The following is a 4,142-nucleotide window of genomic DNA, read 5'->3' on the forward strand; positions in this document are numbered from 1 at the left end:
GTCCTTTTCCATTTTTTTGGCATTCTTATTAAGATCCTCAAAGGTCTCACTAAGTTCTTCGGAGGTTCGTAGAAGATTCTTGAGTAGCCTTATAACTGTGATTTTGAACTCTATGCCCTCCATTAGTTTGCTTTCCTCCCTTTCTTTCATTTGTGACATGTTTCTTTGTCTTTGTATTTTTGGCTGACTGTGAGGGCCCGCTGTGTCTACAGTGGAAGAACTGCTGTGCTGGAGACACCCTTATGGGGTAGGACTTGCTTCAGTGGGGCTTTGGTGTTCACTGAGTCTGCTTCTTGAGTGTGTCCCTTATGGATGTGAGGAGTTGAAATCTGGTGTCTGACCAGGGGTACCCTGGCTCCTGGATCTCCAAGTCAACCACTGTGTGAGTCCACCCAGCAGGAGCTACAGCGACACCAGCAGATTTCTCCTCTTTGTTTGGTGTTTGGAAGTTTTGGAGCTCTCTGATCCAGCTGCAGTTTGTTAGGCTGCAAAAGTGTAGGTGATTGCTTTGCGCCACTGGGCACCGCTTGGGTGGGGATGTAAATTGAGTGGGGCGGGGTCTCAGAGAATCACCAGGGCGGAGCAAACAGCAATGGCTGTCGTCAGCCGTCTCCGAGACTCCATGTCTCTGCGTCCCAAGTCCCACGCCCCCACAGCAACAATGATCCCTGCGAGCAGCTCTGCGAGAAAGTCACCCTCGCTTTCCGACCTGCTGCAAGACAGTCCAGTTTCTCCCTGTAGGAGTCTGGGACCCCAGAGTCTCGCGTAAATGAGTTCAGTGCATTCAAGCGCTTGTCCCCTTCTGATTGAAAAAAAACGCGCATCCAGGTGCAGCTGCCTCTCGCGCACCTCCCTACCTCTGTTCTTGGTGCCTCTGCACCTCCTATTCGGTCTCAGTGCGCTTTTTTCTTTCCTTCTGGTTGTAGAACTTCCACTCAGTCAGCTTTCCCGTGGTTCTGGATGATAGCTGTTTTGTCTTATAGTTGTAGTTTTAATGTTGTTGTGGGGGGCAGCACGTACAGGTTTGTACTTTATGCCACCATCTTGGTTCCTTTTTTTTCCATTTTTAAAAAAAATTAAATTCTTTATTCTTTAAAGTATTACATAAGTCTCCTTTTTCCCCCATTGACCTCTCCCTGGCCGCCCCCACCCCCCAACACATGCCCTCTTCCCCCCCCCCCCCATCTATGTCCATTGGTTATGCTCATGTGCATGCATACAAGTTTTTTGGTTGATCTCTTACCCCCTTACCCCCCACCTTTCCTCATACTAGTAGGTTGGACAGTCTGATGCTTCTTTGACTCTGGTTCTATTTTTGTTCATCAGTTTATGTTGTTCATTATATTCCACAAGTGAGTGAGATCATGTGATATGTATCTTTCTCTGACTGGCTTATTTCACTTAGTATAATACTCTCCAGTTCCATCCATGCTGTTGCAAATGGTAAGAATTCCTTTTTTACAGCAGCATAGTATTCCATTGTGTAGGTGTACCATAGTTTTCTAACAGTTGAAATTTTGATGTCTTTTCTCCTAAAACCGTTGTAAGGGAATGTTAGTAAATGTTTGGGTAAGATTTTAACAAATCTCCCTTTCCCCTATTTTAAGAAGTATAAATGTGAAATAAAGTAAAATAGCATCATGCATCTATTTAATGTATAGTTAGTAAGCCATAGTTAGGTTTGATACCTCTGCGGGGCAGTTCTTTTCCTCTCATAATGTCCCAGTCTCTCCTGCTCTATTTTTCCTCCAGATTCCTCCCATGATGAATATCAACATAGTCCTGCCCTCATAAATCCTAGAGACTGGGAGGCATGCGGGGGGATATTAAACAGAATAATCAGAGATATAAAAATGTCATGGCAGATTTTAAAAGTTCTGTGAATATACGTATGGGTACTGTGAGAAAGGGAATGATGTTTAAGTTGAAGCCTAAAGGATTGGGAGTGTTTGTTTATACAGGGCTTTAGCTAAAAGGTAATTTCATTTGTTTGTTTATACTAAAGACTTTATTTCAAACCAAAAATTGAGAGCTATTTCCCTGGGTGTGGGGAACGGATTAGGGCAAGGAATTCCCCGTGGCTAGGCCAATACCCTCACATACCGGAGGGGTTGTGTAACTCTCTTCGTGGCCCCTGTGATTGAGAATCTCAGCAAGTGCAGGACCTTATGCCATAGCTCACCCACCAAGGGGAACTCCAGCTAGGAGTCAGTATCTGGAAAGAGCATGGCCAAAGGCAAACCACAAGATCAAGTCCTAAGTACTAGGAACCCACTCTTTTCCCCCTTCCTAGGACCCAGAACAGATTAAGAAGATGGCCAGGGAGCTCCCCGCTGTCACACTTTCTCAGTGGTTAGAGTGTCGTCCCAGGGACCAAAGGGTCATGGGTTCAATTTCTGGTTAAGGGCATGCATCTCTGTTGCAGGTTCAATCCCCAGACCTGGTTGAGGCATGTGTGGGAGATGACCAATCCATGTGTATGTATCTCTCTCTCCCCTCACCCTCCCTCCACGCTCTCTCTAAAAATCAATGAAAAAAATATCCTCATGTGAGGATTAACAACAACAAAAGAGATGGCCTGTAGAGAGAACCTCTCAGATCCTGGTGAGAAGAAAGACCCAATGTCCTCACATTTATCACCTCTGTTCTCAGGAGGGCACTAAATCCTGGAGTCTCTCAGGTGGTAGTACTGGCACCAATGGAGGCAGGGAAACCCCAGCAAGTCTGGACCCTAAGGCTGACTCTCCCACCCTCTGGAAAAGTCTACACTCACCTGTGATCCTTTGTATTTCTTGCCTTCCATTTCCCTTGGGTGGATGGGTGGATAAATTAGGTTTCTTTAATAAGGGCCCTCCAGGAGGGTCCCCTGAATGCCCATCAATCCAGGGCCTGAGAAAGGACGGTGTCACATGATGTTTGGCGCTGATTGCTGCTCCTGTCATGCTCATGTGGAATCTCTCTGAGGTTATGGATGGTGCTGGAGCCCTGGAAGCAAGGAAGCTGAGAACTTTGCTGCATGATTTCCATGATTTGTCTTTGTCTTTGTGTTTCCAAGCAGCAATCCTGCAGCATCCACATCTTGTAGTAGTGAATATGTCACCATTCAGGCTGCCTCTGTGGTCAGCTTAAAGGCTGACATCACAAAGCTCAGGTTTCAGGGAGTGCTGGACAGGATGAAGCCAAAGTTGATGTGAATGATGTGGCCTGCGTCCAAAAGGATGTTCCCATTGTGTCTCTTTGACTTGCAGCAGGTAGCTCAACTTTGCATGAAATTGTGCTGGGCACTAAGGAATGCCTCTGGTGTAACTGCCATGCTCCTGCAGGAAGTAATCGAGCAAGGACAGCTGTCTGTTTCTTTCCCTGGTAGATGAACAGTGTTGACCACTGGTCCAATCATGCTACTGTCCACAGAAATCACAAGAATCTTGTGTGGCTTGATCCACAGGGGCACTTGTCCCTATTCCCAAATGGACTGCAGTTGCTTCAACAGCTGGAAGGTCAACAGTTCCTTCCCAAAGATCATCTCCCATACTTGACAGTGACTGATAGAACTCCCAATTAGGGAGATGGCCATAGTAGACGCCCTCTCTGATCACCTCACTTTTTTCTGCCAGGGCTCTTTGAGAGCAACTGTAGAAGGGTCTTATGGGTCTCATTTGAAGGCAGGGGGTGTGAACCAGCTGCTCTGAAAGGCACTGTCATACGTACCCTGCTGCAATGAACACAGGCTCCTTGCTCTATTGGATGTTGATATTGTACATGGAAAACATACTGTCTCAGCTGTTGGTGTGCATTCAGGGAGCTCCACCTGCAGCTCCCCTATGTTGTTCACTAACCAGGCCTCATTATTGTTTTTCTTTTTTAAAATATATTTTTACTGATTTCAGAGAGGATGGGAGAGACAGAAACATCAATGATGAGAATCATTGATCAGCTGCCTCCTGCACACCCCCTACTGGGGATCAAGCCCAAATCCTGGGAATGTGCCCTGACCGAGAATCTAACCATGCTGGCATTCATAGGTCTTCTACACTCAAAGACCAAGCCACACACCTGCCGGGGCTCATCATTCTTTTGTTAATCTTCACCTGAGGATATATTTCCCCCATTGATATTTAGAGAGAGTGGAAGGGGCGGGGAGA

The sequence above is a fragment of the Myotis nattereri genome (assembly GCF_964212035.1).
Source record: "Myotis nattereri genome assembly, chromosome: 1".
NCBI classification, from domain to species: domain Eukaryota; kingdom Metazoa; phylum Chordata; class Mammalia; order Chiroptera; family Vespertilionidae; genus Myotis; species Myotis nattereri.